Genomic DNA, 12,581 nt, shown 5'->3' on the forward strand with positions numbered 1-12,581 from the left:
CAAACATTTTAAGAATGTATTGTCTATGAAGAGAAACACAGGCGAAACTGGTAACAAAACTAAGTACTGACGATTACAGAGGTGTCTTAATCCACGGGGGCACAAACTCCATCCGCAATAACAGTGAGGAAAAAATTGTGAATGAAACACGAAATCTGATTAGATTGGCAAAAACTGTATACCCAACATCCAGGCTGGTAATTAGTGGAATTATTCACCGCAGATCGGTAAGTGATACATCAACAGGATAAATACCGGCATTCGGGAACAGTGCAACAGACTCTGTGCAGTATTCATTGACCCAAACAAGTTCTTAAAACTATAAGTGTCTGGGAAAAGAGGGCCTGCACTTTAGATTAGGCTCTGTGAACCTTAGTAAAATGTTCATAGATGTGTGTAAAATCCTAAGAAGCAAGGGAAACTAATTCATTCTGATAGGGGTGACAAAGAAAAAAACTCAAATTGAAAATAAAAAGTTTAGGTACCAAACAAAGGATGCATGTGAAATAACCAAAAGCAAAAATGGTCCATTGATACATTAGAATATAAATGGCTTAGGAGCGGAACTACCAAATCGTAAATACTCAAAAATCGACGAACTAAAAATTCTGCTTTCAGAATCCGTAAATATTAAAATAATCTGCCTAAACGAACAGAAGATAGTACAAAAGTATTAAATAGTATTAATAATTTTAAGATAGCTGCTAGCTTTTGTAGAATAAGCAAATCTCGTGGAGGCTCCTGCATTTTTGTCAATTCTTCTGCAAGTTATACAGTAAGAGATAGTTTTAATTATTTAAATGAAGAGAGCGTGTTTGAAAGTTGCTCTGTAGAACTAAGTGATCTGAACACACGGGTAATAGCAATCTACAGAATTCCTGGATGTGCGGTAACAAAAGTGTTTTTAGCCAAATTCGAATGCCTCCTAGAAAAACTCCAGAAAGAAAGTAAGAAAAAAGTTGTTATAGCAGCAGACTTCTACTTAAATGTCTTAGTTGAAAGCAATGAGTCCACAAAATTTCGTGACTTAATTCAGAAATCTGGTTTGAAGCTAAATTTTTCTGAAGGCACTAGGGAAAACAGCAGATCAGTGACCTGCATTGATGATATTATTACTGACTACAAATTTGACAGTGAAAATAAGCACAAATGCTGCTTAGACTTCAATATTTCAGATCACTCAGCTCTGTTTATTGAGCTCCCAAAAGCAAATAATCTAAAGCCTCCAGAAGTGTATATAAAAAGGGATCTCAGTAAAAGTAAAATGGATTTATTCCGCAGTAAATTAAGTATAATAAGCTGGCCTGTAGACCACAATAGTTCAAGCTCAATAAACTGTGACAAATGCTTAAATTGTTTCTTAAAGGTATTTAATGAATCATTTCCTCGTAGATATAAGCAGAAGAAAGTAAATGGTAAACTCAGATGGATTACAACAGGAATAAAAATTTCTAGTGCCAGAAAGAGAGAGCTCCACAACGAGTTAAAATCAAACAGAAATCCGGATTTTGTTACTTATGTCAAACAGTATAAAGCTGTATTTAGGAAAGTTGTAATGGCAGCTAAAAAAACGGCAAATAATAAATTCATATGACAACACAGAAATAAGACAAAAGCAGTGTGCTCAGTTGTTCAGTCTGAATTAGGAGCCAAAGTAAAAATTCATGAGATTTTGAAAATTAGACATGAAAATGAAATTATAGTAAATCCTGTTCAGTTGTCAAGTTGTTTCAAAGAATTCTTCCTAAATGTAGTAAGATCGGATGTAGATATGACATTCTATCAAGGCATCACAAATTTGGAAAACAGCCAGAACACATTTTTTAAACAATTTAAAAAAATCTCCCAAAGGGATGTGGAAAAGGAAATATTGTCTCTAAAAAACAGAACCTCACATGGGTGGGATGAAATAACAACATCTGTAATCAAGTGTGTGTACAATATTATTTCTCAACCAGTGTCAATTATTATAAATCAATCTTTTGAACAGGGATGCTTTCCAAATGTATTGAAAGATGCCGAGATCAAATCCCTATTCAAGAAAGGATCGACAGAAGGTATGGGGAATTACCGCCCTATCTCTCTCTTGCCAGTCTTCTCTAAAGTGTTTGAAAAGATTGCAGAAAAACAAATTACTTACTGTAAATGATACCATTTTTAAAAACCAGTTCGGATTCAAACAGGATAAAAGCATTGTGAATTCTATAAATGAGTTTATCCAAAAAATATGCTCCACGTTCGATAAAGGTAAAAAGGTCACAGGAATATACTGTGATCTAACTAAAGCTTTCGATTGAGTGAACCATGCATTACTCCTCCACAAATTACAGGTGTATGGAATCAGGGACACTGCTTTAAAATGGTTTAGCTCTTACCTGTCAGGTAGGAAACAAAGAGTAATTTTAGCTTCAAATGGAACCAGTTATTCCTCAGACTGGAAAACAGTTCCCCAAGGAGTCTCACAAGGTTCGATATTGGGTCCCTATCTGTTTCTTTTTTACGTAAATGACATACCACTTGCTATTGAAAATGAGGTATCTGAAAATATCCATAAAAAGCCAAAAGTACTTTAGAAAAACTCTAATCTTGGTTCTATCAAAATGGACTAAAGCTAAATGTAACTAAAACCAAAATGATGCAATTTGAAGCTAAATCAGTATAAAGGATTGAAATAAAGATAACTTGCAATGATCAGGATATCACAGAAGCAAAACATGTGAAGTTCTTAGGCCTAAAACTTGACAAAAATTTAAATTGGAAGGTACACATAGATTACTTAGCTAATAAACTGAACAACTTGGCATTAGCAACGCATATTTTATCAGGTGCCACAAACATGGATACCAGAAAGATAGTTTATCACTGCTACTTTGAGTCAGTTATTCGTTATGGCATAATATTCTGGGAAAATTCAGCAAATGTCACTAGGCTTCTAGTATTACAAAAGAAAGTAATTAGAAACGTCTGTTGAAGGGGGGGGGGGGGGGGGGGGAAACGCGAATCCTGTCGACTACTGTTAAAAAATTTAAAAATACTATCTATCCCCTCACTTTACATATATGAGATGGTGGTGTTCCTATATAAAAATCAACATAGACTAAACACTTTCCGTTTTGACCACAACTACAGCACTCACCACAGAGATAAATTCAAACTTCCAACACATCGTTTAAAACTTCATGCCCAAACGCCAGAGTATATGGGGATTAAAAATTTTCAATAAAACAAAAGGCGGTAATATATTTAAAATGGAGCTTGGTTCACTGAAAAGATTGCTCTTTACTCTTCTGGTGGAAAAGTGGTATTATTCTGTCTATGAATTCATTGAGGACAGCTTCACAGTCTAAACACAGGGATTGTGTTACATGTATTATTTTATGTACATGTGTAGCTGTAACTTAGAAAAGTAAAATATAATGTAAACTTTTGTATTTCTCTTTAAAAAGTGAAAAATTTTCTTTTGTAAACCTTGACATGTCTCCTGTATACCAAATCAAATGATTTGAAAATTGTACATAATGAGATGGATCAATCACATATCACATTCAAGCAACTTACAGAGAACATTGAAGAAACAAACTGGACAATAGCTGTCCATCTCTAGGGGATGGGACAATGATGCTTTCCTGCCACTGAGATGGGAAATCATCCTCACTCCAGGTACAGTTGGCGATAGTAAGGAAATGATGCCAACAATCTACAGATAGGTGTTTGAGCATTTGTGGATGTGGACTGGCCCTGGGGCTGTATCAGGGCAAACGGCTAGGGCACTGTAGAATTCCCACTCACTGAATGGTGCATTACAGGGCTCCAGATGGCATGTAGTGAGAGGTTAGTTCAATAACTCCACCAGCTGTTTAAGGACACAAATGGCACGTTGGTAATTCTCTGACACAGAGGCTCGAGCATAATGCAGAGCAAAATGTTTGGTGACATCTTCTGAATCAGTGAACCCAGCACCGTTCAACAAAATACCAGGTACACCTGCAGAGGACTAGTACCCGTAGAGACATCTGATCTTCGCCCCAATCTGTAAAGTAGCGGTATGTGGTCCAATTGTAGAATCCTACCATTCCTAGCATTCTTGCTTCGGTCATTTTATTAGGTGGCGGACCAGAGCATGGAGCCATTTAATGTTAATGAGATGCTCGATCAATGGACGTCGCATATGGCATTGTACAGCATGTCTACAATTGCTAACAGCCTCGGCAATTTCTGAAGACTGCCCAGATATTATCTCCTGATGGGGGATCCCAAGTAGGAGATCGCAAAGTCAGCTGCTGACTGAATGGCTGCTGTTGCACTCCGGATAGCAACATCAATGCCTCAAAGTAGGAGGGAGACAATTGTGACAGTGGATGTGAAAGCATCTCAAGTCAGCATTGTGGAGAGCCCATCTGGGTGGGCACCCAGGCGAATGATGCTGAAGGAGTGACAGTGAGATCAGGAAATGGTCACAACCACACAATGGATGCACGGGAAAAATTCAGGGCTGTAAACAGGAAGGTGAATGGGCGAGTAAGTTTCATGTGTCACAATGAAGTGTGTGAGGGCACCAGTATTCAAGAGACTGAGGTCAAGATCTGCTACGAACTTTTCAATATCTTTACCATGGCCAGTAATGGCAATTCCACCCCAGAAATGATCCTCGCGACAGAGGAGGTAACCATGCATTGGCCACATATGGGCAATGCGGAGCCGCAGAGAACAACTGATTCCCTGTGAGAGGACCGCATGGAAGACTTCCACACTGGTTGGTAGCTTGAAGGCTGCTCAGCAAGTCAGTACACAAGGAGAAATGACTCACCAGGGCATGAGCGGATGTGCTCAAGAGCACAAGATATGGCCACCAATTCTGCGGTGAAAACACTGCAGCCATCCGGCACGGAGTGCTGTTCAATACGTCCTCCATGAACATACGCAAAGCCTACATGACCATCAGCCATCGAGTCCTCTGTGTAAACCTCTTCATGGCCACCGTGTATGTCGAGAATCTAGAGGAAGTGAAAGCGAAGAGCCGCAGGGTTAACGGAGTCCTCAGGACCATGTGAAAGTTCCAGAAGAATCTGCAGCCCAGGTGTACACCACAGAGGTGTATGTACATGGATCTCGAGGACAGGTAGTAATGGGAAGGACTCCAATTCAGACAGAAGGGACCGGATGCAAACTACAATCGTAAGCCCTGACCTGGGCCGCCGATGCGGGAGATTAACTGCCATAGTTGGGAAAAGCAGACGGTAATTTGGACGTGCAGGAGAACTACAAACGTTTGCAATGTAACTGGTGAGCAGTTGTGCACGCTTAACTTTCATTAGAGTCTCTCCGGCCTCCACCAGGACACTGGTCACCGGACTTGTTCTAAAAGCTCCTGTCGCTAGGCGAACGCCACAGTGGTGCACTGGGTCAAGTAAATGCAACGATGAGGGCTCCGCTGAACTGTAAACAAGACTCCCATAGTCAAGTGGGATTGAACAAGGGCTCTGTCAAGTTGCAGCAGTGTAGAGCGATCTGCACCCCAGTTAGTGTTGCTCAGGCAGTGGGGGGCATTCAGGTGATGCCAGCACTTCTGCTTCAGCTGACAGAGGTGAGGTAGCCACGTCAATCGGGTGTCGAAAACCAGTCCTAAGAATTGATATGTCTCCATTACAGTGACTGGATCGTCATTAACGTAAAGTTCTGGTTCTGGATGAACGATGCGACACCAACAGAAGTGCATAACACACGACTTCGCAGCTGAAAACTGGAAGCCTTGGGCTAGAGCCCATGACTACGCCTTGTGAATGACTCCCTGTAGCCACCGCTCAGGAATGCCAGTACTGAAGGAGCAGTACAAAATGCAGAAGTCATCCGCATACAGAGAAAGAGAGAGCGATGGCCCTACAGCTGCTGCTAGACTGTAAATAGCCACTAAAAATAGAGAGAGAGAGACTATACAAAGCCCCGCAGAACACCATTCTCCTGAATACAGGGGGAACTATGGGAACACCAACATGGACACCGAAATTATGGAGACAGGGAGTTTTGGATAAAAAAATGGGAGCAGGCTCCGGAGACCCTACTCCTACAATGTGGCAAGAATATGAGGTCACCAGGTCATGTCAAATGCTTTACATAAGTAAAAAAGGACGGCAACTAGGTGTTGGCATCTGCAAAAGGCTGTTCGGATGGCAGACTCGAGGGACACATGATTATCAGTGGTAGAGAAACCCTGGCAGAAGCCGCCCTGATGGAGCCACTAGGCCACGTGATTCCAGGACCCAATCCAACTGCCGACACATTGTACATTCCAGCAGCTTACAAAGAAAGTTGGTGAGGCTGATGGGCCGGTAACTATCCACATCAAGTGGGTTTTGACTAGGTTTGAGCACTGGAATGATGGTGCTCTCTCATTATTGTGATGGAAAGACAACAACACACCAGATCCAGTTGAATATGAGGTTTGTAGTCAGATGAGAGATGTTTAATCATCTGACTGTGGATCCGATCCAGCCCAGGAGCTGGGTCGGGGCAATGTGCAAGAGTGCTGAGGAACTCCTACTCTGTAAAGGAGACGTAATAGGGTTTACTGTGGTGTGGGGGAACGAGAGGACTTTCCTTTCCACCCGCTGTTTGAGTGTGCGAACAGCTGCAGGTTGGTTCTCCGACACAGAGGCTCAAGCATAGTGCTCAGCAAACTGCTCGGCAATCACATTTGTGTCGGTAGATAACACGTCACTGATGTTAATGCCAGTGACACCTGTTTGGGTCTGGTACCCAAAAAGAATGGAATGTAGTCTAATTAAGTCGGGTGATGCTGAGGGAATTAGATTAGGAAATGAGGCACTTAAAGTAGTAAAGGAGTTTTGCTATTTGGGGAGCAAAATAACTGATGATGGTCGAAGTAGAGAGGATATAAAATGTAGGCTGGCAATGGCAAGGAAAGCGTTTCTGAAGAAGAGAAATTTGTTAACATCCAGTATTGATTTAAGTGTCAGGAAGTCATTTCTGAAAGTATTTGTATGGAGTGTAGCCATGTATGGAAGTGAAACATGGACGATAAATAGTCTGGACAAGAAGAGAATAGAAGCTTTCGAAATGTGGTGCTACAGAAGAATGCTGAAGATTAGATGGGTAGATCACATAACTAATGAGGAAGTATTGAATAGGATTGGGGAGAAGAGAAGTTTGTGGCGCAACTTGACCAGAAGAAGGGATCGGTTGGTAGGACATGTTCTGAGGCATCAAGGGATCACCAATTTAGTATTGGAGGGCAGCGTGGAGGGTAAAAATCGTAGAGGGAGACCAAGAGATGAAGACACTAAGCAGATTCAGAAGGATGTAGGTTGCAGTAGGTACTGGGAGATGAAAAAGCTTGCACAGGATAGAGTAGCATGGAGAGCTGCATCAAACCAGTCTCAGGACTGAAGACCACAACAACAACAACACCCAAAAAGACATCTGGTCTTAGTCCAGACTTGGGAAGATGACATATGGCACCCAATGGTCAACACGTACTCCTCCCAACACTCCTGTTTCCGTCATTTTATAAGCTGACGAACGCGGGCACAGAGCCGCTTAAAGGTTATTAAGTGCTCTAGGGAAGGGTGCTGCTTATGTCGCTGTAGAGATCGCCAATGCTTTTTAATTGCCTCAGTGACTTCCGGCGACCACCAAGGAATTGTCTTTCACCTGGAGCATCCTAAAGAATGGGGGATCACGTTTTCCACCACAGAAACGATCGTTGTAGTGACCTGCTCAACGACAACATCGATGGCACCAAGTGGGGGAGATTCAGCGGTGACAGCAGAGGTGAAAGCTTCCCAGTCTACCTTGTTTGAAGACCATCTGGGCAGGCATCCATGGGCATGACACCGCGGGAGTGAAAGGAAGATGGGGAAGTGGTCACTACCACGCAAGTCCTCATGTGCTCTCCAGTGGATGGACAAGAGAAGGCCAAGACTGCAAACCAAGAGATCAATGGCCCAATATGTGCCACACTGAAATGTGTGGGGGTACCTGTATTTAAGAGAGCTGAGGTCAAGTTGTGACAGCAAGTTTTCGACCTCCCTACATCAGCCAGTAAGCATGGTGCCACCCCACAAGTGGTTATGAGTGTTAAAATGTCCCAAATGTAGGAAAGGTTTAGGGAGTTGGTCAATCAGTGCAGCTAATACAATCAGGGGTACTCCACAATATGGAGCAAGATACATTTTGCGGACAGTTGTTTCCTGCTTCGTCTTTATTCTGACAGTCACAGCTTCAAGAAGGGTTTGAAGGGCACAGTTTCGCTATAGACTGAGTTTAGGACATAAAAGCAAACTCCACCTGACACACTATTATAGTCACTATGGTTCCTGTAATATCCCTTATAGTCGCAGAAGGCAGGGCTACACATTGCCAGGAATCACGTTTCCTGGAGGACAATGCAGAAAGCAAGTGTAAAGCTTGACAGATGCTGTGGCTCAGCGAGGCAGTGGAAAAAACCGCCGCAATTCCACTGGAGGATGATGTCATTGTGAGACTGGGAAGGCGTGGAACATTTAATGAGGCAGTTTTCACCTCAGGGTCACCTGCTGCTTGAGCAGTCTATATTCAGTGTCTGAGGGTCCGGCGAGATCTAGGTCCTCAATGGATGCCAGAATCTCCACCACATCGTCAGGCGCAGAGCTTGTAGGTAGTGGTGGTGTGGGTGCCACCGCAATTCCCTTGGTCTTGGGGATCTTCTATTTGGACTTCTCTCACTGTTCCTTGGGTTTCCCTGGCTGGGAGGACTTCACTGATTCAGTCTCCGGGACTGAGGATGAGTGTGAAGATGTATGACCAGCTGCTTTTGGGCTCTTCAGCCATTGGCAGGTGTCATCTTTCCCACTAGCAGAAACTTGGGAATGGGGTGACCCAAGGGATTCCACCCCTTAGCCCCTCACCATCAAAGGGGCAGTTGTAGTCTTCTGGCTCTGAGAGGTGACTGGGTTTGGAGGAGCTGATGGGGCTAGAAGTGTTGTAGCGGCAGCTAAGATAACGTCATACGTATGGGATGTAGGCTTTCAAATTTCCGCTTAGCCTTAGTGTAGGTCAGTCAGTCCAGGAACTTTTACTCCATAGTTTTCCTTTCTTTCTGGAGAATCCTGCAGTCTGGCGAGCAAGGTGAATGGTGCTCTCCGCAGTTGACATAGATGGGGAGGTGGGGCACAGGGAGTATTGGGATGTGATTGGCATCCACAATCTCGACAGTGACACTGGAAGAACAGTGGGAAGACATATGGTCGAACTTCCAGCGCTTAAAGCACGACATTGGGGTAAGGATATAGGGCTTTACATCACAGTGGTAGACCATCACCTTGACCTTCTCGGATAATGCATCACCCTCTAAGGCCAAGATGAAGGCACCGGTGGCAACCTGATTATCCCTCAGACTCCGATGGACGCACCAGACGAAATGGACACCTCGCCGCTCTAAATTGGCGTACAGCTCATCGTCAGGCAGCAAAAGAAGGTCCCTGTGAAATATGATACCCTGGACCATATTTAAGCTCTTATGGGGAGTGTCAGTTACAGAAACATCCTCAGCTTGTTACAAGCGAGTGATCCCATGACTGGGCAGATGATGCTGTTTTGATTAAGACTGACCCAGATCTCATTTTGGACAAGCCCTCCGCCTCCCCAAACTTGTCCTCTAAATGCTCAACAAAAATCTGAGGCTTCATCATCATGAGATTCCCCATCAGCTCTCAAACATTCAAGGTACTGGGGCGAATAAGAGCTGCTGCCATCCTTAGCCTGACGTTCCTCCAATTGTGTGGCCAGGGAGGGGAATGAGTTGGGGTTGTACTTCTGTGCATTGAATTGAGCCCGTGAACACTCAGACTGGTGGTGTTGGACCACCAGCAAGAGATTATGTACTATGCTTCATCGTGTGTCATCAGCCCGATGCCACCCATTCCGACCGGGGGCCCTCCCCACGGGCACCGCCCAGCTGCAAAGGGGTTTTTCATCACTACAGATGTGTCTACCATGAGTGGCCAGGCTGTATGGGAGAGATGTTTTGGTGTGGAAATGGTGACAGCTATTGAAGTGCAGGTACTGTTGGTAATTGGTGGGTTTGATGTGGACCAAGGTGTGAGTGGAGCCAACTGAGTGGAGGAGATCAACATCTAGGGAGGTGGCATGATGGGTGGATGAGGACAAAGTGAAGTGGATGGAAGAGAAGGTTCTGAGGTTGTGGAGGAATAAGGATAAGGTGTCCTGGCCTTTGGTCCAGATTATAAAGATGTCATCAATAAACCTATGCCAGACCAGGGGTTTGAGGTTTAGGGAAGCTAGGGCTGTTTCCTCTAAGTGGCCCATGAAGAGGTTTGCATAGCAGGGTGCCACGCAGATGCCTGTGGCACAAATTTATTTGTATAACTTCCCCTCAAAGGTGAAGTAGTAATGGTTTAGAACGTAGTCGGTTAGGTGTACAAGGAATGAAGTGGTGTGTTGCAGAGGGTTGGGAGAAGTAATGTTCTATTGTGGCATGGTCATGGGGGGGGTGGGGGGGGGGGGGGTGTTGGTTTATAGGAAGGTTGCATCAACAGTGATCCATGAGGTAAGGATGTGGGGATGGTGGAGAGCAGGTGCAGGTGCAGGAAGTGGTGGTATCTTTGATGTGGGAGGCTATGTTTTGGACAATTGATTGGAGACACTAATCAACAAGGGCCAGAATTCTCTCAGTGGGGACACTGACCAGCCACAATGGGGTGCCCACGATTGTTAGATTTTGGGAAGCATGTAGAAGGTGGGCGTGTGGGCTGTTGTTGGGGTGAGTAGGGAGATGGATTCAGGGGAGAGATTCTGGGAAGGGCCAGAGGATTTCAGCTGGGACTGGAGGTTATGTTGAACTTCTGGGATGGAGTCACTGTGGCAGAACTTGTAGGGGGAGGAGTCTGACAACTGGCAGAGGCCCTCTTCCAAATAGTCACCTTGGTTCATCACAACAATGGTGGAACCTTTGAAGATGGCAAAACTATTACTTATTGTTGTTGTTGTTGTGGTCTTCAGTCCTGAGACTGGTTTGATGCAGCTCTCCATGTTACTCTATCCTGTGCAAGCTTCTTCATCTCCCAGTACCTACTGCAACCTACATCCTTCTGAATCTGCTTAGTGTATTCATCTCTTTGTCCCCCTCTACGATTTTTACCCTCCGCGGTGCCCTCCAATGCTAAATTTGTGATCCCTCGATGCCTCAAAACATGTCCTACCAACCGATCCCTTCTTCTAGTCAAGTTGTGCCACAAACTTCTCTTCTCACCAATCCTATTCAATACCTCCTCATTAGTTACATGATCTACCCACCTTATCTTCAGCATTCTTCTGAAGCACCACATTTCGAAAGCTTCTATTCTCTTCTTGTCCAAACTAGTTATCGTCCATGTTTCACTTCCATACATGGCTACACTCCATACAAATACTTTCAGAAACGACTTCCTGACACTTAAATCTATACTCGATGTTAACAAATTTCTCTTCTTCAGAAACGCTTTCTTTGCCATTGCCAGTCTACATTTTATATCCTCTCTACTTCGACCATCATCGGTTATTTTACTCCCTAAATAGCAAAACTCCTTTACTACTTTAAGTGTCTCATTTCCTAATCTAATTCCCTCAGCATCACCCGATTTAATTCGACTACATTCCATTATCCTCGTTTTGCTTTTGTTGATGTTCATCTTATATCCTCCTTTCAAGACACTGTCCATTCCGTTCAACTGCTCTTCCAAGTCCTTTGCTGTCTCTGACAGAATTACAATGTCATCGGCGAGCCTCGAAGTTTTTATTTCTTCTTTTAATACCTACTCCGAATTTTTCTTTTGTTTCCTTTACTGCTTGCTCAATATACAGATTGAATAACATTGGGGAGAGGCTACAACCCTGTCTCACTCCTTTCCCAACCACTGCTTCCCTTTCATGTCCCTCGACTCTTATAACTGCCATCTGGTTTCTGCACAAATTGTAAATAGCCTTTCGCTCCCTGTATTTTATCCCTGCCACCTTCAGAATTTGAAAGAGAGTATTCCAGTCAACATTGTCAAAAGCTTTCTCTAAGTCTACAAATGCTAGAAACGTAGGTTTGCCTTTTCTTAATCTTTCTTCTAAGATAAGTCGTAAGGTCAGTATTGCCTCACGTGTTCCAACATTTCTACGGAATCCAAACTGATCTTCCCCGAGGTCGGCTTCTACCAGTTTTTCCATTCGTCTGTAAAGAATTCGCGTTAGTATTTTGCAGCTGTGACTTATTAAACTAATAGTTCGGTAATTTTCACATCTGTCAACACCTGCTTTCTTTGGGATTGGAATTATTATATTCTTCTTGAAGTCTGAGGGTATTTCGCCTGTCTCATATCGTGCTCACCAGATGGTAGAGTTTTGTCATGACTGGCTCTCCCGAGGCCATCATCAGTAGTTCTAATGGAATGTTGTCTACTCCGGGGGCCTTGTTTCGACTCAGGTCTTTCAGTGCTCTGTCAAACTCTTCACGCAGTATCTTATCTCCCATTTCGTCTTCATCTACATCCTCTTCCATTTCCATAATATTGTCCTCAAGTACATCGCCCTTGTATAAACCC

Source organism: Schistocerca serialis, chromosome 2 (genome assembly GCF_023864345.2).
Source record: "Schistocerca serialis cubense isolate TAMUIC-IGC-003099 chromosome 2, iqSchSeri2.2, whole genome shotgun sequence".
Lineage (NCBI taxonomy): Eukaryota > Metazoa > Arthropoda > Insecta > Orthoptera > Acrididae > Schistocerca > Schistocerca serialis.